The following is a 27,513-nucleotide window of genomic DNA, read 5'->3' as shown; positions in this document are numbered from 1 at the left end:
GGATCAGATAGTACCTGCTTGGACACTCATTTATTAATGATTTAACAAGGGTGATCACATGGGAGAACAGCCGTTTTTCCCTGCCCTCATTTATCTCACTAACAGGCCTGAGCAGTGAGCAGGATGGAGGGGTCCAGCAAAGAGGAAGAGGAGGAAGGCACATTCACCAACATTTCCCTTACAGATGATATAGGTAAGGAAGAAAGCACTTGATGAATTCTGAAATATAAAATTCAGCGACTGCTCAGTTTTTAAAAAATATAACTTACTTTTATTTTAATGGTGAAACATGCTCATTATAGAAAACTTGGAAAATATAGCTACAAAATAAAACAAAAAACTTTTGTGCAAGAGCTATTTTTCTTTTCCTTTTAAATTAAGTGATTATTTAGAAAGTTTCTGTGGTTGTATTACATCTTCTTTTAAAATAAATCAACAAATAAAAATAAAAAATGTTTATTTCCTAAAAGCCCAGGAAATATAACCTCAATGTTGTTCATAGAACAACTTATGATATTATTACCATATTTTGTTCAATTATAGTCAATTTCTTCCCTATTTTGTAAAACAATTTTATCATCTCTGAAAATTGAACTAGAATATGCTGCAATTCATTTTAAGAATTATTTTGGAAAATGCCTTGTTTTTAAGCAAGGACAAAGTTTGGTGAATTCAACATGAGAGAAGGAAAAAGGGGAGGGTAGTGGTTCTAAAATGCTGACGGAAGGGATAACTATGGCTCATTCAACATTCCAGAGAAAACAGACAATGCTGAGTTGCACAATGTCAACTGGAAACACTTCAAACCCATAAGCACCCACGTCTTGGGGTGTGTGTGTGTGTGTGTGTGTGTGTGTGTGTGTTGTTGGCATTGTTTGTATCCAAGTTCCTTTAGCACAATCATAGTAAGAAGCCAGCAAGAGGGCAGTGAAGCAATGGGGGTTACTGATTTTGATTAACAGAGAGCAGACCATGAATATTTAACATCAATTGCTCTTTCATACAGCCACGCTTCTCCACTTTCTCCCTAAATGCTCAGATTCAAAAAGCCTCTTTCTAAAGTGCAGCCAGACAATTAGCACAAACCGCCAGCAAGCCAGCCAGAGCTAAGCTTCCCCTCCTGGCACTGCGTAAACATGCTGGGGGCTTTGGAAATCAAAGAGGAGCATTTTCAGCCTTTATGAGGAGAGGAAAGGTACAAGGTACAGGGTCTGTTGAAGAAATGGGACACCGCTGGCCTTAACATGCTCCCACCAGGGTGTTTAGCAAATGACAGAGGTACAGAAGGCAGCCAAGGAAACAAAGACCAAGGGAAACCTGTTTCTTGGCTTCTAGAAGGCACTGTGAGTGAGGTGCTTATGCGTGGGGAGCTGTATATGCTGTGGGCGGGTACAGTTCATACAGAACTCTTGCTTGCTCTAAATTCACCCCAACCCAGGATTCTTTTCTAGATTGTAGCGTGGGCTGGGCCTGAAAGGGCAACCATGGCTGTGGCTGGGAAATGAGACTTTATGAAACCGCTCTCTCTCATCCAGCCCTTGGCACCGCCTCGGCCCTGCCCTCCAGGTCTCATCTTCGGCCACCCCCACACTGGAGTGCAGACAGAAGCAGAAGAGGGCGGAGGCAGGGGGGTTGAATTCAGGTGTCCTGTCTGCTGTTGGCAATGGTTTTGAGAACAACTCCTTTGGAGTTGCTTTTGCTAACTGCATCTGAGCCCGTGGGCGTGAACCTTGAATAAACTGGGACGGGGTAAGCGGTACTCCTGGGTTGGTCCTGAGAGTGGTGGCAGCCGAGTGGGGGCGCCAGTGTCTCCTTGCTCCCACTCCTGACCTCCTCCTCCTTGGTTAGAGGAGGTGCAGAATCTTTGCACACAAAGGGCCTTAAGGGATGGGACGGTCCAGCATGGTAACAGTGGGCTGAGGGACTGGTGCTAATGTGTGCTGTTTCACTATTTCAAGATGGCAAATGGAAATTGTTCATATACTTGCGACAAAAATGAACTGAAACACCATGGTTTTGGGGTTTTTTTTTTTTTACATAATTTTATCAATTTGATGTGGTAGCACTGGCTCGCTAAATGAGTTCTAGGTCTTTGATTAAAAATAGGAAAACAAATTATTATGAAATAAATGCGTCTTGTTTAGTAGACATCATTCAAATCGTGGAGTCTGTGCAAGAGTAAAGCATTAAAAGGGCATTGCTTATATCATACAAAGTTTAGTCCAGGGACACCTGACTGGCTAAGTCGTTGAGCACCCGACTTTAGCTCAGGTCATGATCTCACGGTATGTGAGTTAATGCCTGGCATTGGGCTTGCGGCTGTCGGCACAGGCCCCTCAGCAGATTCTCTGCCCCTCTCCCGCTCACACACACTCTCTCTTTCTCTCTCTCTGTCAAAAATAAATCTTTAACAAAAAGTTTCTCTCTCTCTGTCCCTTGTGAGATTCTCTCTCTCTCTCCCTCTCTCCTCTCACTCACTTGCACCCCTCCCAAAAGAAAGTTTAGTCCAATTTCTCACTTTTCTTTTAATATATATTATAAAATTGTGTATTACTCAATGTAATATAGATTGCATATAATATATATACACAAGTACAAATACACATATAAATACAGAGGAGGTCCAGAAAGGTTAGGTGACTTGCCTGAGGTACACACTGGCTAGCCACATGTGGTATCTGAAGCTGCTAGATAATGGAGGTTCTCATACAAGGACTTTGAACACACAGTGAGGCCCCTCGTACTCTGCTGATTCCCAGTGTGGCTGCTTTAGATCCAGTCACTGTCTCTTTTCACCACCTCAACCCCTCTACATTGTTTCTTTTCTTAATTTTTTTTTTAGTATTTATTATTTTCGAGAGAGAGACAGAGCGTGAATTGGGAAGGAGCAGAGAGAGAGGGAGACACAGAATGTGAAGCAGGCTCCAGCCTCCAAGGTGTCAGCACAAGAGCCCAACACGGGGCTTGAACTCATGAAGTGCGAGATCATGACCTGAACCAAAGTCAGATGCTTAGCCAACTGAGCCGCCCAGGTGCCCCAACACTGTTTCTTTTCTAACCAAAGGAAGGCAAGAGAAAGGAGAATATATTTGCTAACTCCTTGGGGAGAGGACTGAAGGCATTAAACTTTGGATTTATTTAGGTAATCCTACTTCCTAAGCTAGTTGGTAAAAAGCTATGAAAACTAGCAGTGACAGCAGTTATTCAAAGCAGAAATTAGTCATACTCCATAAATTCATTTGTAGGTTATTGGTATGGATCAGACCAACTGTCTCTATAGAAACAAACTTATACATTATAGGATTATAGATCAGCTCATATAGTCTAACCCCATAGTTCCAAAACTGTGTGCCAAGGTGCCTCAGGGCACTGCAGCAAACCTATAGGGGCTCTATGGGGCACATCAAACTCTATCAGACATTGTGAGAACAGCTAGCTAGAGATTGTTCACAATTTCACATGAGATAGAGCTACATCTCTTTCCATGCTGGATTTACTATGGTTTCTGAGATAAAAAAGCAAGTTCTGCATAAAAATCAATGTAGATCAGTTAATGAGGGTGTCAGTTTGAGAAGGTTAGAGAAATTGCACAATGCCCAACAGGTGCACACATTCCATAAGTAAATGATTGTTTATTTAAGAATGAAATAAAAAAGAAATTAAGATTTCCCTCAATTTGGTGTCTTTTTTTTTTTTTTTCAAATGATTACTAAGTTTTAAGGACATAAGCTACTTAAGATGTTGGACCTAAATACTTAATACCTGGAACTTTTTGGTATTTCTCTTGACTTTGGAGCACTGTGAAAAAATTCCTTAGACTCAAGGGCATTGTGAACCAAGGTAGTTTGGGAATCTCTGGTCTAAGTTATGCTGTAGCTAGACTGGCCTCCCTTCTGGGTTGGACACATACAAAAGCAGAACAAAGACATTTGAAAGTGTTGATCTTTCCCTCCCTTCCTTCCTCCCTTCTTTCCTTCCTTCCTTCCTTCCTTCCTTCCTTCCTTCCTTCCTTCCCATGTTTCTGCTCCCCTGGATTTGATGCCATCACACTTCTCAAATTACCCTTCAACCTCTCTCTCATTGTTCTCAGGCTCCTTTTCCTCAAGTGTTTCCCCAAGATTCTGCCCTTGGCCTACTTTTCTTCTCTCTCTAGACACACTCTCTGGATGATCTCAACCACACCTCTGAGCTCCATTCTCACATCTTGACTATATACCAGTGACACTACAATAAAAGTTGCAAATTCAACACCTTTAGGGCCAGGCAATGATTCATGGTATTTCATCATTTATTTCATTCAATTTCCAAAAATGCTATTGAAATTTAAATTCTTTTTCAGTTTATTAGGTTTTTCACTATGCATATTTTTTTAGTTTTTTTATTTTAATGTGGTAAGAACACTTAATATGAAATATACCCTCTTAACAGATTTTTAAGTGCACAGTGCAGTGTTGTTAACTATAGGAACAACATTGTGCACCAGATATTTAGAACTTACTCACCTTAATATACCTGTTGATTAGCAACAGCCCCCTGTCCCTTCTGCCCAGAGCCCCCCTGCAGAGTTCCCATTCTATTCTTTGCTTCTACAAGTCTATCTTAGATACCTCATATAAATGGAATCATACAGTATTTGTCCTCATGTGACTGGCTTCTTGCACATGGTATAATGTCCACAAGGTTCATTCATACCATGGCATATTGTAGGATTTCTTTCCTTTTTTTAAGGCTGAATAATATTCCTTTGTGTTTATATACACATTTTTGTTTATCCATTCATCTGTTGATGTACATTTAAGTTGTTTTCGCATCTTAACTATTGTGAATAATGCAGCAATGAACGAGAGTGCTAATATCCCTTCAAGATCCTTATTTCAGTTCTTTCAGATAAATATCCAGAAGTGGGATTCTTGGATCATATAGTATTTTTGTTTTCAACTTTTTTTAAAGTAATATCTATGCCCAACATGGGGCTTGAATTCATGACCGCAAGATCAAGAGTTGTGTACTCTACTGACTGAGGCAGGCAGGCACCCTTATTGCTAACTTTTTGAGGAAACTTCATACTGTTTTCCATGGCAGCTGTACAAATTTACATTCCCACCAATAGTGTGAAAGTGTTCCAGTTTCTTCATATCCTCACCAACACCTGTCTTTTTTTTTAATGATAGCTGTCCTAACAATGTTAGGTGATATATCATTATGGTTTTGATTTGCATTTTCCTGATAATTAAGTGACATTGAGCATCTTTTCACATACCTGTTAGCCATTTATATGTCTTCTTTGATGAATGTCTATTCAAGTCCTTTGCCCAATTTTAATTGGGTTATTAGTGCATTTTGTTATTGAGTTGTGGGAGCTCCTTATATATTTTGGAAGTTAATTCTTTATCAGATACATCATTTCTAAATATTTTCTCCTGTTCTATAGGTTGCCTTTTTACTCTATTGGTTGCTTACTGTGTAGAAGCTTTTTAGTTTGTTGTAGTCTCATTTGTCTATTTTTGTTTTTGTTCTCTGTGCTTTTGGTGCGATATCCACAAAATGACTGCCATGACTGATACCATGAAGCTTTCCCCTATATCTTCTTCTAGAAGTTTTATAGATTCTGGTCTTACATTTAAGTTTTTAATCCATTTTGAGTTGATTTTTGTGTATGGTGTAAGGTAAGGGTCTAATTTTATTCTTTTGCATGTGAGAGTTGAGTTTTCCCAACACAATTATTGAAGAGACTATCCTTTTTCCATTGTATATTTTTGGCACTCTTGTCAAAGATCAGGGGACTGTATGTGCATGGCTTTATTTTGGACTCTGTATTCTGCTCCACTGGTTTATATGTCTGTCTGTATACCAGTATCCTATGTTTTAATTATTACAGTTTTGCAATGTATTTTTATTACACTGATATCAGGAAGTATGACGCCTCTAGCTTTGTTCATTTATTTTCCCCAGATTGTTTTGGCGATTTGGGGACTTTTGTGTTTTAAGATGAATTTTAGAATTATTTTTTCTGTTTTTGTAAAAAATGCCATTGGGATTTTGATAGGGATTGCATTGAATCTGTAGATTGCTTTGGGTAGTTTTAACTACTGACAACCATAAAACACTGATGAAAGAAATTAAAGAAGATACAAACAAATGGAAAGTCATCATGCATCTTTTATTTATTTGTTTATTTATTTATTTATTTATTTATTTATTTCTCTTTTTTCCCCCTTCTCTTTATTTATTTATTTATTTTTTAAAAATTTACATCCAAGTTAGCATATAGTGCAATAATGATTTCAGGAGTAGATTCCTTAACGCCCCTTACCCATTTAGCCTATACCCCCTCCCACAAACCCTCCAGTAACCCTCCGTTTGTTCTCCATATTTAAGAGTCTCTTATGTTTTGTCCCCCTCCTTGTTTTTATATTCGTTTTGCTTCCCTTCCCTTATATTCATCTGTTTTGTATCTTAAAGTCCTCATATGAGTGAAGTCATATGATATTTGTCTTTCTCTGACTGACTAATTTCACTCATAATACCCTCTAGTTCCATCCATGTAGTTGCAAATGGCAAGATTTCATTCTTTTTGATTGCCAAGTAATACTCCAGTGTGTGTGTGTGTGTGTGTGTGTGTGTGTGTGTGTGTGTGTGTCTCGCATCTTCTTTATCCATTCATCCATTGATGGACATTTGGGCTCTTTCCATACTTTGGCTATTGTTGATAGTGCTGCTATAAACACTAGGGTGCATGTGCCCTTTCAAGACAGTACACTTGTATCCTTTGGATAAATACCTAGTAGTGTGATTACTGGGTCATAGGGTAGTTCTATGTTTAATCTTTTGAGGAACCTCCATACTGTCTTCCAGAGTGGCTGCACCAGTTTGCATTCCCACCAGCAGTGCAAAAGAGATCCTCTTTCTCCGCATCCTTGCCAACATCTGTTGTTGCCTGAGTTGTTAATGTTAGCCATTCTGACAGGTGTGAGGTGGTATCTCACTGTGGTTTTGATTTGTGTTTCCCTGATGGTAAGTGATGTTAAGCATTTTTTCATGTGTCAGTTGGCCACCTGGATGTCTTCTTTGGAAAAGTGTCTATACATGTGTTTTGCCCATTTCTTCTCTGGATTATTTGTTTTTGGGTGTTGAGTTTGATAAGTTCGTTATCGACTTTGAATACTTAGCCTTTATCTGATATGTCATTTGCAAATATCTTCTCCCATTCCATCGGTTGCCTTTTAGTTTTGCTGATTGTTTCCTTCGCTGTGTAGGATCTTTTAATTTTGATGAGGTCCCAATAATTCATTTTTGCTTTTGTTTCCCTTACCTCCAGAGACATGTTGAGTAAGAAGTTGCTGTGGCCAAGGTCAAAGAGGTTTTTGCCTGCTTTCTCCTCTAGGATTTTGATGGCTTTCTGTCTTATGTTTAGGTCTTTCATCCATTTTGAGTTTATTTTTGTGTATGGTGTAAGAAAGTGGTCCAGGTTCATTTTTCCGCATGTCACTGCCCAGTTTTCCCAGCACCACTTGCTGAAGAGACTGTCTTTATTCCATTGGATATTCTTTCCTGCTTTGTCAAAGATTAGTTAGCTATATGTTTGTGGGTCCATTTCTGGGTTCTCTATTCTGTTCCATTGATCTGAGTGTCTGTTTTTTGTGGTTTTTTTTTTTTTGGTTTTTTGGTTTTTTGGTTTTTTGGTTTTTTGCCAGTACCATACTGTCTTGATGATGACAGCTTTGTAATACAGCTTCAAGTCTGGGATTGTGATGCTTCCAGCTTTGGTTTTCTTTTTCAAGATTGCTTTGGCTATTCAAGATCTTTTCTGGTTCCATATAAATTTTAGGATTGTTTGTTCTAGCTATGTGAAGAATGCTGGTGTTATTTTGATAGGTATTGCATTGAATATGTAGATTGCTTTGGGTAGTATTGACATTTTAAAAATATTCGTTCTTCCCATCCAAGACATGGAATATTTTTCCATTTTTTTGTGTGTCTTGTTCAATTTCTTTCATAAGCTTTCTATAGTTTTCAGTGTATAGATTTTTCACCTCTTTGGTTAGATTTATTCCTGGGTATTTTATGGCTTTTGGTGCAATTGTAAATGGGATAGATTCCTTTATTTCTCTTTCTGTTGCTTCATTATTGGTGTATAGGAATGCAACCAATTTCTGTACATTGATTTTATATCCTGTGACTTTGTTGAATTCATGGATCAGTTCTAGCAGTTTTTGGTGGAATCTTTTGGGTTTTCCATACAGAGTATCATGTCACCTGAGAAGAGCAAGAGTTCGACCTGCTCCTGGCCTATTTGGATGCCTTTTATTTCTTTGTGTTGTTTGATTGCTGAGGCTAAGACTTTCAAAACTATGTTGAATAACAGTGGCAAGAGTGGACATCCCTGTCTTGTTCCTGACCTTAGGGGAAAAACTCTCAGCTCTTCCCCATTGAGGATGATATTAGCATTGAGTCTTTCATATATGGCTTTTATGATCTCGAGGTATGATTCTTCTATCCCTACTTTCTTGAGGGTTTTTATCAAGAAAGGATGCTGTATTTTGTCAAATGCTTTCTCTGCGTTTATTGAGAGGATCATGTGGTTCTTGTCCTTTCTTTTATTAATGTGATGTATCACATTGATTGTTTTGTGGATATTGAACCAGTCCTGCATCCCAGGTATAAATCCCACTTGGTCACGGTGAGTAAGTTTTTAATGTATTGTTGGATCTGGTTGGCTAATCTTGTTGAGGATTTTTGCATCCATGTTCATCAGGGAAATTGGTCTATAGTTTTCATTTTTAGTGGGGTCTTTGTCTGGTTTTGGAATCAAGGTAATGCTGGCTTCATAGAAAGAGTTTGGAAGTTTTCCTTCCATTTCTATTTTTTGGAACAGCTTCAAGAGAATAGGTGTTAACTCTTCTTTAAATGTTTGATAGAATTCTCCTGTAAAGCCATCTGGCCCTGGACTTTTGATTTTGGGGAGATTTTTGATTACTAATTCAACTTCTTTACTGGTTATGGGTCTGTTCAAATTTTCTATTTCTTCCTGTTTCAGTTTTGGTAGTTTATACATTTCTAGGAATTTGTCTATTTCTTTCAGATTGCCAACTTTATTGGCATATAATCACTGGTAATATTCTCTTATTATTGTTTGTATTTGTGCTATGTTGGTTGTGATCTCTCCTTTTTCATTCCTGATTTTATTTATTTGGGTCCTTTCCTTTTTCTTTTTGATCAAACTATCTAGGGGTTTATCAATTTTGTTAATTCTTTCAAAGAACCAGCTTCTGGTTTCATGGATCTGTTCTACTGTTTTTTTAGTTTTGATAACATTGATTTCTGCTCTAATCTTTATTACTTCCTGTCTTCTGCTAGTTTGGGGTTTTATTTGCTTTTCTTTTTCTAACTCTTTAAGGTGTAAGGTTAGGTAGGTTGTGTATCTGAGACCTTTCTTCCTTCTTGAGGAAGGTCTGGATTGCTATATACTTTCCTCTTATGACCACCTTTGCTGCGTCCCAGAGGTTTTGGGCTGTGGTGTTATTATTTTCTTTGGCTTCCATGTACTTTTTAATTTCCTCTTTAACTTCTTGATTAGCTCTTTTATTTATTTATTAAAAGATATGATTTTTAAGTAATTTCTACACCCAACATGGAGCTCAAACTCACGACCCTGAGATCAAATCACAAGCTCTACAGACTGAGCCAGGCACCCCATGCATCTTTTAAATACAGCAGATACTGTTCTTAATAAAATTTATTTCCAATAGTGTCTTAAGTTTAATTCTTTCAAGAAGGACATGTTTTGTTTGCATATCAAATATATAGGCACATTCTTCATTTCTTATCACCATTTTCCTTGAAACACATAGTCCTCTTGGACTCAATTTCATTTACTACTTTTGATTGAGGTAAAGGAAGAATAAAAGTTTACTTTTATCTTAACTCTACTGTATAAAAGGCAACAGAGCAAACCGTGCTGATAAAATGGTAACCAATGCTGAGCCTAAGGGCCAGGAGTCCAGTCAGGTGAGGACTCCGGCTCCCTGGAGAGCACGTGCCCTGACCAGAATGCAGAGCTGTTTTCCACTTCTAGCTGACCTTTGCCATGAAGAAACAGAAATGCAAACAAGCAGAATTTTCAAGGGACACCAGAGATGAAGATTTTTTGTATGTGCAACTTTCTGATTTTCCCATGGTTTTCACCTAATTCTAATTGTAGAAATGATATCACAGAGGTCCCAACAAACCATTTCTGCAGGATGGATGGGATTGCAGAAAATATTTTCACACTTCTGGTCTTGAATCTTTATTCTTTATCATTTGTCTTTATCTCTCTTCTGAGTTTCTGATTTATAATCCATCTGCTTCCTAGGCAACTAGATAATGTCCCAGGTGTTAAAGGAACTTATCTCCCCCCACCCTCACCCCTCAATCTGTTCCCACTCCTCATTCACAATCTTAATGAATGGTCCCATCATCCACCCTGTTCCTTAAGCTAGAAATTCGTATGCCATTATTTCATTCTCATCTCTCACAATCCAAACAGTCACTGATTCCTGTTCACTTGACCTTGAAACTGTTTCTCAAATATATCTGGCCTCTCTATCCCTACCACCACTTCCCTGGACAAGGCCCTCATTATCTCCCACATAAACCACAGCATCAACCTCCCAACTGTTCTTCCTATTTCAATTCCTATCCCTTCAAGTCAATCCTCCACACTGACCATACCATACCTTCTCCCTGCAGAGAATAATCAATGTGTTCCATTTCCTGCTGGATGAAGTCCAGGATGCCTAGCATGGTATTTAAAGGTTCCCTCTGCTTGGTGCTAGAGTTCTCTTCAGCGTCATTTCCCACAAACATGGTTTGGGCGCAGTAATAAACCATTTTCCATGCATGTACTATGTCATACCTCTGGACTTTGTCCATGCTGTTCTCTTTGCCTGGAATAATACCACTCACCCTTCTCTTGCCTAGCTAATTCCTACTCATCCTTTAAGAATCCACTGAGTGGAGGGCCTGGGTGGTTCAATCAGTTAAGCTTCTGACTTCAGCTCTAGCTGTGATCTCACGGTTTGTGAATTCGAGTCCCACATCAGGCTCTGTGCTGACAGCTCAGAGCCTGGAGCTGTTTCGGATTCTCTGTCTCCCTCTCTCTTTACCCCTTTCCCCACTCCTGCTCTGTTTCTCTCTCTCTCTCTTTCAAAACTAAATAAACATGAAAAAAAAAAGAAGAACCTACTGAGGTATCTCCTCCTTCTGGAAGCCTTCTTTGACCTTCTGAGACTGAGTTAGGTTTCTTCCTCCTTCCTGAGAACCCCAAGCTTACCTTTACCTATGTTTTTTCACAGCATATTGTATTGATGTATATGTCCTACCCAATAAACTGTGAGCTGCTAGAGGACACAGCCTGGGTTTTTAAATGTCTGTACTTCTAGAACCTAGCACAGTGTCCAGCACAAAACAGCCAATATATTTTTGCCAAAGAATTCTGACTGAGTTTGTGTGTATATTGGGGTGAGGGCCAGTTAGGCAGGCCAATCCCTAGCTGAAAATCATCTCCTACGAAAATTATACTTTTTAACATTTGTTTTGTATCTTCATTTGTGAATTAGTTTAATGCTGCTTTCAGAAAACATTTATTGAGGCTGTACTATCATGTTTCCGGTAGTAGGCAGGGCCTGGCTATTTGAAAAATTGGCTCAGGGTAGTGTAGCAGGAAGGGCTTAAACTCTGGGGCCAGAAATGCCTGGATTTGAATCCATTAGACCAAATTATTTAACATCCCTGAGCCTCAGTTTCCTCAGTTCAAAGTGATCATAAAAATATGTCTCAGAATTGTTTTGAAGATTAAACGAAACAATAAAGGAAAGTTCTTGAACTAGCCTGGCATACAGAAAGTGTTCAGTACATTTTAGTTCATCCTCTGTCCATTTCAAGGAGCTCACACAAAAGTTTCTTTAAAGGCTCCAAGATTTGGCCACATCAGTTGTCATAGTAACGGCAGCGTCCTGTGGACTCGGTAAGCCAGGACTGCCTGTTGACATCCTCCTGATAAGGAGGCTTATGGAAGAAGGAGGAGGTGGATGTGAACAAACTCTAAACAAGAGCATGAGTCTTTTCTGATAAAAATAACACAGCTCCTCTGTTTCCTCTTCATCCTGGCCCTCACGTCTTCCCTGCCGCTGTTGTTCCCATCGCTGTTCTCCTTTATGCCTCAGCCTCCTTCCTGACTCTGCTCTCCAAAACCTCTCCTGAATAATATTCAAAGCTGCTTCTGCGTCTGCTTTTGGCATCAGCCAATTAGCCCTCATTGTAAGGTTGTAATAAGCTTCCCAGAGAAGTGGCACAATTGTTGTGCGCTTTTATTCAGTGCTGCTTCCTACCACTATATGGAAAATGCAACAATACCCTCCTCATGCCCTGCTGAAAGCAGCCTGGGTTTGAAAAGCTTTCAGAAGGCCATCTGCCATCCCCTCAGCCAAGCAGAAGATCAGACACGAGGCCCTGCATTAGTTAGCACTCCAAGTAAAAGGTATCAAGGGCTTGTATTGCTTTTCATCTCACCCTCCATTATAATACAGCTAAGGAAGGAAATAGACTTGTGGCTATCCAGCTGGGAAACACACTGAGCCATGGCAGGAGTTTTGTCCATGAAAAGGGAGCCGGCCTTTCTTTTCTGATGGTGAATGGAGCCAGTGTTTGCAGCTAGCACGACGCTCCGACGCTCCCGAGGGTTTGCTGCACTGCTGGTAATGGCTTTGCCAGTTACTCTGGACCTTTTGGGAGGATAGTGTGCAGATGAGAGTCCCAGAGTGGAGGCATCGTTAAATAAGTACACAAAGATGAGGCAAGCATCTGCATGTGTGCTGGTCAGGAACAGTGAAGCTTTCCCTAGTCATCTCTTTTTACCCTCTACCATAAATTTGGCCATGAATATTAATTTAAAAGATTATTCAGGGGGGCTCCTGGGTGGCTCAGACGCGTAAGCATCTGACTTCGGCTCAGGTCATGATCTCACGGTTCATGGGTTCGAGCCCTGAGTTGGGCTCTATGCTGACAGCTCAGAGCCTGGAGCCTGCTTTGGATTCAGTGTCTCCCCCCCTCTCTCTCTGCTCCTCCCCTGCTTGTGCTCTGTCTGTCTCTCTCAAAAATAAATAAACATTTAAAAAGTTAAAAAAAAAAAGATTATTCAGACATCCTTAGGGATGTCGAAAAAAAGATCATCTCTAGCATGATAGAAATGGTTTTGTAGAAGAACTGAACAAATGTACTCATTGCACCAGCAATGGCAGAAAGTTTCAGCAAATCTTAATTGACATGTGGGATCCATATAAGTATAGATAATGACATTGGTTGAGTGGAATATCTGTTCCTGTAGGCTGAAGATAATATGGACAGTGGCATTAGGAATACCTCCGCTGGCCCAGCAAAATGCCTTAGAGACTTAGCATAAGAGATTCAATGAGAAAAAGGAGATTAACTCTGCTTCTCAGTAGCTTTTGAGAGTTGCATGGCTCTAGGGTCACTAATGTATTGCTAGAAATTGTAAGTGCTCTGTCTGTGAAAAATCTTCAATCGGAGGAAATCCACTTAACTGAAATAAATTATCTAGCATAATGCAAAAACTAGTTTTAATAAACAAGCTTAGGAAATAGAGTGTTAGGACAGTATCTGCATGTTTTCGGTAATCTAGAGTGTTCTCTCATTTTCTCATCAAAGGATGAGTATCAATATTTTGACTCTTCCTTTAAAAGACAAAACCATCCATCAGTTGTCTTGTATCAGAAATGTGTTTCTTCTCCATTAGATTAATAAAAAAAAAAAAAGGGAGCAAGAATCTTTTATGTGAAAATATACAAAATCCTTCATAATTGTGCCAATTTTTTCTAATGAAAAATCCATAGATGATATAAAAACAAAAACAAAACAAAAAAAACCTCAGGAGTGAATTTTATTTACCTCAGCTCATGACCTAATGAAATGCTGATTTTTCCCTGGCCCTTTTACTGTTGAGAAGGGGGTGAGGCAGCTATTTTCCAACATCAGGACCTTCCTTTCACAACGGCTCCAGTTGGGTTAGATCAGCTTTGGGCACACTTCTTCTCCCATGTCTCCTGCCAGCCTGACTCATTCAGAATTTGAGGGTCAGATCCCAGTTCCTTAGACCTTTATAGTTCCCTCAAGCAACCCTTTGAAGATTCTCTTTAAGCTTTAAAAGAGAATCTGAAGATATAGAAAGGGAGGATAACTCTAAAAGAATAGGACAAACTGGATGAACCAGCTTCCTTGAACTCCTCAACCCTAGGAATAAAAATTTTAAATGATCCAAAAGTTATAAGTGGCCCTCCTGGAAATAATATGTACATCAATCACAGAACCAGAGTTATTGTAAAAACCGTCCCAGAAAGACATGTTTTGCTTGCACAGATAGACATTAGCATTCATTTTCAATCCTTGACATTGGACATGGAAAGGACTCAGTGGCAGCCCAATGAATGGTTCGGGAGAACAGTGAGTCTCCCCTGCTCTCTTTCTGTTTCAGTGACCTGGGTCTTCCCTCCACCAGCCTTCCCAGGTTGCACGCAGCCAACAACCGCTTCTTTTCAGCCCTCACTGGCTTTCTTCCCCATTTAATCATTGTTCCCTTGTTTCTCCACACACACATTTCATTGTCAGCTTAATGACTTTGGCTCAGAGTCCTTGGCTGTGCACATGCGTGGTTCTCTGGTGTCTGGTAGCATGATGTTACGAAAAGCTGTTTGAAAAAGCTTGCATTTTAAAACACATTCTCCCTTTTTTATCCCTCCTGAGAATCTTTACTACCTTTTCCCAGCGGACAAAAGACTACTATTATTTGGTCATCCGTGTGAAATTCTGCTTTCATTTTCATTCTTAACGGCAAGGTTAGTGGGTTTTTCTAAGGTCACGATAACTCTTCAGAAAGCTTCATTTATAAAAATATTTAGAAGATTTTTTTTATCCCTTTTTATTTTAGAATTTTAAACGGCTTCAGCTTTGTGCTATTATAGTGTTTCTCAACTTACACAGTGGAGTCCTGTCCCTTCTGCTTTGAAAAAAGTGTAAAAGAAACCCCCAGAATTTCTGTAAATAAAATGCAATTGATGTATAATTTGAGAGACTCAGTCACAGTTGGCAGTGACTGTTGGCCCCTAAACCCTAAATTTCTCAGCCAATGCCTCTCTGTTACATAGTGTGATTCCCAAGCACACAATTGCCCAGAGAAGCCTGTATTTCAAGGAATTTCTCAAAGAATAGTTTTTTTGCAGTATGTTTTCTATTAACACAAACAGTAACTCCTTTATTGGCCCATTTTGTAAGTTGAGACATTATCCTTTTTCCATAGTAGGTAATCATTTGACTGTGAAAGGAATTAGGCAAATTGATAGCTCACTGATCACTTTTTTTTAAAAAAATTTTTTTTTTTAATGTTTTTTTACTTTTGAGACAGAGACAGAGGATGAACGGGGGAGGGTCAGAGAGAGAGAGGGAGACACAGAATCTGAAACAGGCTCCAGGCTCTGAGCTGTCAGCACAGAGCCCGACGCGGGGCTTGAACTCACAAGCCGTGAGATCATGACCTGAGCCGAAGTCGGACACTTAACCGACTGAGCCACCCAGGCGCCCCACTGATCACTTTTTAAAAGCAAACTGTATATGAAATATTTTTGTCATGTTCCAATGATTAAATCTTTAAAGGTTTTATTTTGTTTTTTAACTTTTTTGTTTCTGTTTTTGGTTTTGGTTGGGGAGTCAGAAAAACTAAAGCAGGCATTAGAGAAAGAGGATTAATCAGCTGTCACTCTAGTTTTCCACAGGTTCTCAATTCTGATGATGCTTTAAAAATCAGTTGGGTTCTTTAGAAATCCTAGTTAACTCTCTGGATACTTGATATCATCTAAAAAGTAACACAGCACTCCTCACAACTAAGAGAGTCACAAAATTAAATACTTGGAGTAAGCCCACATTTTACTAACTGGTCATGTATCTCCTAGATGAATAATAATAACAAACATTTACAGAGAGCTTAATACATACCAGGCACTATGCCAAGAACTCCACACTCATTATTTCATTTAATCCTTAAAAATACCATGTGATCAGTATTATCCCTACTCTTCACATTGAAAAGTGAGGCTCAGAAAGGGTTAGTAACTTGTACAAAGCACAGGTGGGATTCCAGCCTAGGTCTGAGTGACTTGAAAGCCTTTTGTCAGATGACAATGCATCTGGGTAGAAATTACTAGTTAGATAGCATGACCACATTATACTGACTAGGTAGAAGCAATAAGGTACCCACACTGCAGGTATTGAATAATGAAATGTGGTCCCTTAGTTATATTATGAGGTCAGTGTTTCAAAAATGTAATCATAGAATCAGAGGGCACAAAGAGCCCCAGGGGCTCTCTGACAATGTTGGAATATGTTTAGACAAGAAAGGTAGAATATAAAATTGTATCTATGTTGTGATTACAGCCATGCGAAGGTAATTTATATATATGGACCAGGATGGAAAGAGAATTCAAAACAACATATTTATTAGTGTGAAGGGATTATAGGTTATTACATTTTCATGTTATATTTATGCAATAATTTCTTCTTTAAAGATAAGATTAACAGGGAGAGTTTTTCTAGCATATGGAAGTAAGATATAAATCCTAGTAGGAGTGCTGATCTTGAGAGGCATGCGAAATTACCAGTGCTAGGATTAGGGACATCTATCAAGACATCACTAACAGCCTTTTGCATTTTTTAGTGATGCACACAGTAATCTGTCTTAAAAAATAATACGTAGAAAGTGGCAAACTTAAGTATAGGACACACACAGGCAAGAAGAGCAGGGGAGATAAGACATGAATTATAAATGCCACCCTTCAGGACAGTCATGTCTTGCTTTGGTTTTTTATTTTGAAACAATCTCAACTACAGAAAATTTGCAAGTATCCTAAAAAGGATTCTTTTTTTTTCCCCTGAATTATTTGAGAGTAAGTTGCCAAACCAATGCTCTACCACCACCAGAAGCATGTGGTGTGTATTCCATACAAACAAGAACTTTCTCTTCATCGTCACAATACAGACAACAAAGCCAGGAGAATGACATTCATACATTACTATCACCCAATCTTCAAAGAGAATTTGTCTTACTAGTTGCCTTGATAACATCCGTTACAGCAAAAGCATCCAGTACAGGATCATGAATTGCGTTTAGTCATCATGTTGCTGTAGTCTTCTTTAGTCTGAACAATTCCTCAACCTTCACTTGACTCTCATGACCTTAATACTTTTAAAGATTATAGGGCAGTTATTTTGTAAAATAGTCCTCAAGATCAATAAGTTTGGCAAGAATATCACAGAAGTGACACTGTGTCCTTCTCACTACATCCTATCAGGTGGTACATAATTTCTACTTGCCCCTTTACTATTGAGGTGAACTTTTATCCTTTGATTATGGTAGTATCTTACTCCTTTTTCTTTTAGTAATAAACTAGTATTTTGGGGTGAGATATTTTGATACTATGGAAATATTCCATTTCATATCTACCTATCTGTCTATCTATCTTCATCTATCTATCTGTATCAAAGTAAACTCATGGTTTCCTAATTTACCGTAGGAGTTATAATCCTCAGTATATCCTTAGAGAAGGAGAAAAGGAAGAGCTACATAGTTGTTTGAAATCTTTATAGGTAGCATCTTAATCAAGTATATATAGATTCTATTCCTACGTCCATGAACTATTAAAATTCTCACTTATACTTGCTTTATTTCTTCTCTATATTTTGAGACTACGTAAATACTTCATTTCACATCAAACTATTTATGTATTTATTTATATCAGAATAGAGACATGATTTCCTAAATTATTGAATGGCTTCTAATTCTTAGTATATGAAAAGAGAGATAGGGAGAGATGACCAACAAGGAAATACTGAATACTCCTTTATTCATTCATCCACTTAACAGATATTCAGTGGAGCCTAGGATGTACCAGGCACTCAATTCAGGCTGTAACTTCAGTGCATCTGGTTTGAGCCTTAAGCAGCGTTCCTTCCTAAGTGAACAGCCACTGGGTACAAGACAGCACTTGTTCCTATTACCATGTGGCTGGGACCCCCAAAGTTGTTAGCCTTAATTTCTTTAAAGTTGTGAACGTTTATTTCTCTTGGGAGATGGGATATTTATAAACCGAACACTAGTATTTCATACAGATCTCAAAATCAGGACTCAGTAAGTTAGGATTATGGTCTTAACTTTCACATATCAGATATAACACCCTTACAAAATGTTACAAAGTGATGTATGGCAGAGCTGGCTGTCTTTATCGTGTCATTATACTATTTTTCGTAACTCTTCCTCCTACAATGTTTGAAGGAAAACACTTCATCACATTTTGTCTCATACTCAACACTAATAAAAATCAGTTCATAGTAGCATCTTTAATTCATTGTACCTCACGCCTTCTCTTTTTCTCCCTTTTTCCTCATTCCTCCTACAAGTTTTTATCCACTCTGTTTTCTTTACCTTGCCTTTTAGCCTCTCTTGATGGCCCTCTGTGACCTTGTTTCTCCCTTCCATGCCTTGCTTTATCCTTCCTCTCTCTCTCTCTCTCTCTCTCTCTCTGTCTCTCTCACATCTAAGAGGTCTCAGGTCCTCCTTCTTTTATTCTCCATCTTGATCTCACGGCCTGACCTTGGCATTTTTTGTTCCTCTCATTCTGACATTGACTACACTCCCTATTGGTTGTTGGCTTAAGGGTTTGGAGATCAAGCAATACCTCACCAGAGTTGAATAATTATTTTTGAAAAGTTTTAGTTTTATTATTTTAAGCACATGGAAGGAGACTCTGTGGCTCAGGTAAATTTAGGCTTAAGCACTGATAATCTGCAATAGTTACAATCATTGCTGCTAAATCTATTAACTGTTCACATACAAACACTGCTGCTAAGGTTTGTTTGTTTTCTCCTATTTGTTATTCATTTATAGAGTATGCCTTTTCTTAAGACAGTACTGAGTAATGATTAGTTTTCTAAGCTCTTCAGTTGAAGTCTCTGAAATCAAATCCTGGCTCAACTAGCAGTGGTAACATGGGACATGTTGAAGCTCTCTAACTTTGGTTTCCTCATCCAGAGCATGGGGACAGCAAGTGCCTACCTCATAAAAATTGTGTTAATAACTAAATAAGATAGGGGCGCCTGGGTGGCTCAGTTGGTTAAGCATCCGACTTTGGCTCAGGTCATGACCTCATGGATCGTGAGTTCGAGTACCACGTCAGGCTCTGTGTGCTGACAGTTCAGAGCCTGGAGCCTGCTTTGGATTCTGTGTCTCCCTCTCTCTTTGCCCTTACCCCGCTCGTGCACACGCTCTCTCTCTCTCTCTCAAAAATAAATAAATAAATACACTTTTAAGAAAGAACTAAATAAGATAGTTCTTGTGAAAGCATGTGTCACCTAGGGAAAGCTGAATGAATGTGATCTATTATTACAGGTGGTGCACTAGATGGTACAATGTTCTTATATGGTTTTGTACAAAAAAATCTATTTGAAAATATAGTAAACATATTTGTGATAAACAATGGAAAATTCTCTATAATTAATATTCCTGGCTTAACAAATTATTTTTGAAGGCTTTTTTTTTTAATTCTCACTGCTAATAGGCAAAAAAAAAAAGCTCAAAATATGAACTCTGTATTGCACTTAGCTAAAATTCTAAAATTCACCCATGATTCTTTATAGTTCTACTTGAAAGAGCAGTTATTTTCCTTTTTCTATCACCCCCTCTGTCCTAATAATCCCCTCCAGGAAATTCCATTAAGTTTAAATATTTAAGGATATAGGGGCACCTGGTTGGCTCAGTCAGTAGAGCATGCAACTCTCGAGCTCAGGGTTGTGAGTTTGAAACCCACATTGGGTGTAGAGATTACTTAAAAGTAAAATCTTAAAAAAAAATATATATATATATATATATATAAAAACTGAATGCCTTAAGATTGGGAGGCTGTAGAAACCTTGCTTCATCAGCGTGGTAAATGACAGATGTTCTGGTCAATGCCCAGGACTCCCCAGTGAAATGTCATCATGAGGTAAGCCCTTCCCAATCTCAGTGGATTGTAAGGCAGAGAAAGGGCACCAACCCCAAGCTTGGAGAAGGGAGCACTCAGTGCTTCAGGCAAGACCTGTAGAGCCCTGGGAACTCTGGGCTGTCTGCACAATGGTACAGTGTGACCAACTGACAAGGTCCAGATGCTGGAGTCATCATTTTACAAAGCCAAAGTTACTAATAGAAGAGAAAAATCTTTCCAAGAAGATTCCTTATAGAGAAAACAGAAAAGTAAAACAAAGCAAAACAATTAAATTCAATCGACTGGGACATCAAATGGTCTAGGAGCTCAGAGCTAGGAAGTTACTTAGTAAAATTAGAACTTTGATAAGTTTTACAGTTTTCCAAAGGAAATCTTCTGCTAAATAATTATACCTTTTTTCAACCATGATCCTTCCTTCCTTCCTTCCTTCCTTCCTTCCTTCCTTCCTTCCTTCTTTAGAGAACAAGTGGGGGAAGGGCAGAGAGAAAGGGAGAGAGAAAATCTTAAGCAGACTCCATACCCAGCATGGAGCCCGGGGTGGGGCTCCATCTCAAGATCATGAGATCATGACCTGAGCTGAAATCAAGAGTCAGAAGCTTAACCGACTGAGCCACCAGGTTTCTTTAAATGAAACATGAAACACATAAAACGATTTATGACTACTTTCTCAATGTTCCCAGGGATGGCATATAACTAGTACTTTTCTAGATACAAGAAGATCATTTATTTCATACAATGGATACTTTAGGAGGGCTTAGTTCTCTCTCAGAATCTTGGGTTTAAAAGGGCTGGAGGCACAGTATAGGCTAACCCAACCACATGGTAGAGTTGCAACATGGTACTATCAGTATTCTAGAAACTGACGCTTAAAAAACATAGTCATCTCTGAACTTTCCCTCACCTTTATCTTCCAGAGTTGATTTAATCTTTTAACACAACCAGCTTTTACCTTCTTTAACATGTTTATGTTAATATCCCCTCTTCTCCATATCCACTGCCTCTACCTCTCACAACTGAATTATTGGAACAGTCTTATACAGCCATATAACTTAGCATGCCAGAATCTTAGTTTCTTCATGTGCAAACTAAAGATAATCATAGTATCTACCTTACAGGATTATGGTGAGGATTGAATGAGGTATTTTAAGTGCTCAATTCAGCACCCTACAAATAGGTAGAACTCAATAAATGTTCGATATTATTGTTGTTATTATGTATTCTTCCTGCTATAGTCTCTTCCTACCAAATTCATCCTGCACACTATGTCTAAACAAATCTTTCTGGAAAACATGTCATTCCACCTTAGGAATCTGTCTTATCAAATTCCTGCTTCACTTTCCATGCCCTCTTCGGCCGAATCATTCATTCACTCTTTCATCTATTAATCTTTCGTTCAAACTCTTGATATATAACTTATTTCCTATTACTTCCAAACATGTATCATTCAACCATTAAGTTTATATGTTATCGCGGATCCGTGCTACAGGGCAGGTATTGGGTATAGAGTAAAAATTATGGCAAAAGAACTGCCAACTCTCAGGGAATTTACAGTTGGGAGAATAAGGAGTATACTAGTCAGAAAAGTGTCTTCACATGCCCCCCCCCCACCATATGTTCTATGTGTTCCTAACCCAGCCCAACTGCTCTCTCTTCTCTTCAAAGTTCTGTCATACTTAGTACCACCCTATTTTACACTTTTCTGTCTAATGAGGGTTCTATGGGTCTTAACAAATAGATAATAAACTCCCTGAGAGACTTCTATATTCTCTTAAGTGACTAACACGCTAGGAGCTCAAAATGTACTTTTCAACAGACATTGACTCATTTTTATAGGGTTTTATAAGTTTTTATAGGATACAGAACACATATATTCTCTTTTGGTCCATATTTTCAAAATTTACATATTTAAAATCTGAAGACTAATAAAGGGAGGAGAATTTATATTTTTGTCAATTAGAATATGTATTCATTTGGACCTAGAGCTCTTTGATTTATTATAGCTGATTATGGCCTGTTATTGGATTAACAGAGTCCATGAGTATTTGAGAACTGCACATTAGTTTGTATTTTTCATTCACTATTTTTTATAGAATTGGAAAATGTTCCTAAATAAACTCTTCGTTATGGCTATTATTACCGTGTAACGAACCCAGAAACTTAGTGTTGTAAAGCAACACTCACTTTATTTTGCTCACGATTTTTGTGTCTCAGTGATTCAGGAGGGGCCTAGCGGTAGTTCTCCCTTAGGGGTCTCTCATGCTAGTGAGGTCAGACATCAGCTGGGGGTGCTGTCTGACGTTTGGAAATAACCTTAGACTCGTTAGACTTTTATTCCCATCCCCGAAGTGAGACTGCAGGCAAGTCACTTTATTTTTCCTGGGGCATTTTGCTGGGGCTCTTTTTTGGCACATGATGAAATAAAACCAATAAATTGAGAATTCTTTCATCTCAAAAGTTCTATGATTCTATGAAATGCAAAAATAATATTTGTATGTACAAATCACTGTGTATAATTAAAGTTATTCTACAAGCAGAAAATGTTACTAAAGGGAAGGGAAAACATAAGGATAGAGGTAATGAAATAAAAAAGTTTTGTCGTGAAATAGAAACTTATCTTAAATCAATTTTGCCACTAGAGGTCACTAGTGTACCATCTCAAAAGAGAATACATGCACTCAAGTCACTAGCAGTTCCCTGTCTATGGCCCCCAAATGACATTCATGGTATCTTTCAGTTTATTCTGAATATCTCCTTTAGTTGTCAGAGGTATATGTTATGATGAGGTCACCATGCTTGTCACTATAGGTGATGTTTCATGTGTGCTTAATGTGGTGTAAGTGTGAAGATCCCTGACTGGAACCATAAGGAAAATGACTTCTTTGGCTATTCTGCCCTCTCAATGGGATGTGATGAGGAGCAGTGAGATAATTTGACAGAAAGTTATATGAGCTCTGAGGTGGAAAGACACTGTGGAAATACACTATCATCCTCTCATGCAGCACAGACATGCCTGCTTTTTATAAGACAGAAAAAGTGGCAGAACACTCAGTCATTCATTCATACAACCTATATTTGTGGACACATACGTAGGCACCAAGCTTGGCAATGGGGCTACATTAATGAAGCAGATCAACTGGTCCCTTCAAGGAATTTAAGGAATCAGGTTTAGGAGGTTTTAGATACAATTAGTTCTTCTAGACCACCATGCCAAGCAACTTGCCCTCAGATATTTTTCTTTCATCTTCCCAACAGACCTTTAGGATAAGCTCTGTAATTCCCATTCCCGTAGATGGCCACTTGCAGCACAAGAGCCAGTGGCTCTTATGAGGTGATGTTAAGAGTAGACTATACACTTTTTACATCAACTCCAAAACTGAACCACAGAGATGCTTGCAAGAAATGTTAAAATACAGAGTTGGGTTGTGGCCAGTGATGCTTGTTAGACAAAAATATTAAAATTTATTTCAACAAAAACCTCTTCAGATTGGAGAAACAATGTTCTAAATGAAATTAATACCCTGAAACATAAAAATACAGAGAGATCACCTCTAAAGAAACTTCTTTATTTATTTAAAAAAAAAATTTCTTTTTATGAAGAAACTTCTGTAAGAAGGATGAACTCCAAAATACCTCTGAAGGCCATATCAATTTTCTCCCAAAATGAAAACTACATTGTATTTTCTTCTAATTTGCTGCCTGTTGTACATAAAGAAACTCAAAACTCACAAGTCTATCATCAAGGATGAGTAACAAGGAATTCTGGGCTCTTTCCATAACTTGAGGACCTGTTTCTTCTACAGCTTTAAGGGGACTTGAACTGATTTAAATTAGTTGTCATCAGACTCTAGACCAGACACAGGCTGTTTCTGAGCAGGGACACAAGCAAAGCCCTCATCCCTTAGTAGCGAGCCTTTCTCTTGTTATCTGCCTTCACGAGAAAAGGAGAAAAACAGCCTGGACAAATCCCTGCTTCAAACTGAGGACGCTTTGATCTGCTTTTGCTGTGATGAGTGTTACTAACTATCCTGAAAATTTCTAATTTTAACCACTTATTTTAAAACAAACTACAGACAGGTTTTTCCTTCCTTCTGATTGTTGCAAAGTTCAGTGAAACAGCGAAAAAGAAAAGGTAGGACTCCAAAATAGCTACAAAAAAATACCTGGTTGATTTTAAAAAACACGATTGCTATTGTGCCATTGACTTCTACTGATGCTTCTTCCATGCCGGCTAGTGTGGTTCTCTTCCATTTTGACTTATAGGCACCCTATCATTTTATGAGACAGACATTTTGTAGTATTACCCTGAAATAATTGCGTAAGGAAGGAAGAAGAAAAATGGGAATTTGTCACAGAACTAAAGATTATTCAAGTTAGAGATTTGGGGGAGAGGCAGTCCGTAATTAGCCCTGCGTGTCACTATATGCTCTTGCTGGCATGCTAAGAAGTCTTTATCCAGACCGTTTCTTGGGGTGCATTTGCAGAGTGCGACTTTAAGGGTTGAGGTAATGCCTCTCCCTGGTTAAAGAGCAAGCTTGCTTCCACTAGCCGTAAAAGCAATGGACTCCCTGAGTTCAGTATTCCTCCCTGTACTGTAACCCCCTGTGTGTGCAGGCACCTACCTGGGTCCCTCAGCCTCCCCACTGTGGGACTTGGGGAATGTGGAGGACAGAAGCTAGCCAGCGTGAAGCTCACGTTGCTGGCGAACTATCCCTAATAGAGTTCTCGGACTCTGACCAGGCATCTCCTGTCTCCTACCAGCATTCATGAATTCATAACAGGCTAACTTGTTAGCCTTTAAGTAACGTAAAATCTCAGAGCCTAACAGAGGAACTCTCCCAAGTTGGTTATTTTTAGCACAAACAGTTACTAGGGAAACAGAAAAGTATGAGAATCATGCTTGTATATTGGAAGTAGGAAAATACATTAGCACTCTTAGCCTTGCTAGTAAGGCATTCTGGTACAAAATATCAGTTTCACTATTACCCTGACACCTATGCATGTCAAAGAATCACTTTGTCATATTAAAACAGAATCCCCTTTATGCTCCCAGAGCCCAATGATTACTGTTGATTTTAAAGCAAAGTGTTTTATGAAGATGTAGTGGAGCATGCACCCAACCAAAATGATTAATAATCGTAGATTTGCATATAGAGAACCACAGAAACCCAAAATCTTAAAAGCGGGAATGGAGTGGCGCAAAGATCAATCACTGAGGAAAGCTTTCAGGACCTATGGCAGGCCTGTTACTAAGGGCTAGATGGTCAGACACAACCAAACCATCAAAGGTTGACTCTTAAATATGGGAATCATCTGTTATCACTCACTGGTAGTGTTCTTTGATAAATGCAGTGGTATTTTATATAATATTAGAGAAGCAGAATGAACTGTATTACAATCCTTCACTTGAGGAAACAGGAGTCTATAGAAAAGTGACTCATCCTCTACAGATTTATGGGCAATTTCAAATATTTGGATATTCTACAGTATTTAGCTTATAATGAACCCTGAACTAAAATTTTCAACTAGTAAATATATGAAGAATTGAATGGACAAATATAGATTGAGCCAGAGCTGGAACCCAGGCTTCCTCTTGTCCAAACCAATGCTTATTACAACGCTGATAGATCAGGCTTTCCAAACCAGTCCTTTGCATACCATCATCACACTTTTTGCCACATTAAATTAACCCTTTAATTAACGTTATTTCTGAACATACCTTTGTTTTAGGCAACAACATCTGCAAGTTGAGGGTCGGTTGTATTATTTGTATTTTTCAATTACAATAAAATATGCAACGATTTTTAAAGGCTAATCTTGCACAGCCAGAGGTATAAGCACCAATCTTTGGGAAACTGATTAAACATTACTTTGTGTAGAGAAAAATGAGCATCAAGACTGCAGAATCATTCCCAATTACTTTCAGTTTTGCCATAAAGTCCAAAGCTTGATTCCATGAAGACCCTGAAGTCCTTCTGAATTCTCATTTGAGAAATTCTAAAAATACACTGGCAATTTCTTACTTTTTCTCTATTAAACCAATGAATGAAAATAACTCTAATCAAATTAGCCAACTATTGGTTATTATCAAGAAATTATAATGTTGAAAAAAGTATACATGAACAGCTTAATTTACCAAATAGCAGCATGGTATACTCTTAAGTCTAGTTTTGAAATCAAGTTTCAACAAGTAGAGTATATTCTTGACTCACCAAATTTAGGACATCACTCACTCTCCAATGAATTCAATAACCTTTCAAGGGAAAAAAATAAGTAAAAAGGAAAATGTGAGTTCTTATTTAGGAATGAGATGAAACACATTTTGCAAATTAATGAGCTTAAAGTATCAGGGAACACACCTGGTTACACTTGAAAGTTATCAAAATGCCTCCATTTAGCATATTTCACTTTAAAATATCCCCAGAATGTTTAGAACTCTCTAATTGCTTAAGTTAGAAGTTTCATGTTCATGATGAGATTATGTCAGGCTGAAACATCAAAATGATCTTGGAAGTTCTCTACTATTTATCATTTCTTCCTTACATAATACATTGTTCTGTAACAATAGTTTTCAATTTAGAGTTCCCCATTCTTTACGAAGAGTATTTTACTTTTACGCTTTTATTTAGATGGTTATAAATTAATATATGCATATCCCAGATAACAAATGTTCGTCTTATAATCAAATATTTCTGTGCAATTTCAGTGATTTCTATTTGTACATGTATGTTTGCCTTATTCAGAAGAAGGGAATTTTGTGGCTATTTTTAAACCATTTTTTAATTGAAAAATATAATGCAAATATGGAGCATTTATTTTTATATAAAAATAAATGTATAGCTTAATGAATGTTTACTCAGGACTAGTTTGGTAAAATTTCAACTTCCTTTTTCTATCCACTTGGGTGTACTGTTCTTTTTTGTTATATTTTTGTTATTTCAAGGGTTTTTCTTCTTTTTCTTTTTTCTTTTTTTATACAGTATTTTTTTAAGTTTATTTATTTATTTTGAGAGAGACAGACAGAGCACACAAGCGGGGGAGGGGCAGAGAGAGAGGAAGAGAAAGGAAATCCCAATGTGCAGCTCAAACCCACAAATAAGAGATCATGACCTGAGCCGAAGTCAAGAGCTGGACACTTAACCGACTGAGCCACCCAGGCCCTATCAAGGGTTTTTTTCTACATTCAAGGGCAGAACTTAATTATCAGTAACACTGTTTTATCAAATTTGCAATATTCTGTGATTGATATATTGCTAACTTTAGGATTATCATTTGGTACATTCTCTTTTTTGAGATAGTTTTTCTAAAGACTTCCTTTAAACTCTAAAATATCTTACAAGATATATGTTTGGTTCCAGAATTTTTTAAAAGGCAAATGCTTTAAAATAATCATATTCTACTTGATGACAATCATTTTCTTGCATCTTTTCGG

At 38.2% G+C, this 27,513-nt stretch overlaps 1 long non-coding RNA gene across 1 annotated transcript in view; it reads right to left on the bottom strand.

Annotated features, from left to right (window-relative positions):
- The window catches only part of LOC122217843, a 77,825-nt gene that overhangs the window by 42,546 nt on the left and 7,766 nt on the right, over positions 1-27,513 (bottom strand). The window contains exon 2 of the long non-coding RNA XR_006201703.1: positions 26,294-26,334. This is a non-coding gene — a long non-coding RNA (uncharacterized LOC122217843). The remainder of the gene's footprint in view (positions 1-26,293; positions 26,335-27,513) is intronic.

This window comes from Panthera leo, chromosome B1 (assembly GCF_018350215.1).
Source record: "Panthera leo isolate Ple1 chromosome B1, P.leo_Ple1_pat1.1, whole genome shotgun sequence".
In the NCBI taxonomy this organism is placed as follows: domain Eukaryota; kingdom Metazoa; phylum Chordata; class Mammalia; order Carnivora; family Felidae; genus Panthera; species Panthera leo.
This window is presented reverse-complemented; position numbering and strand designations above follow the sequence as displayed.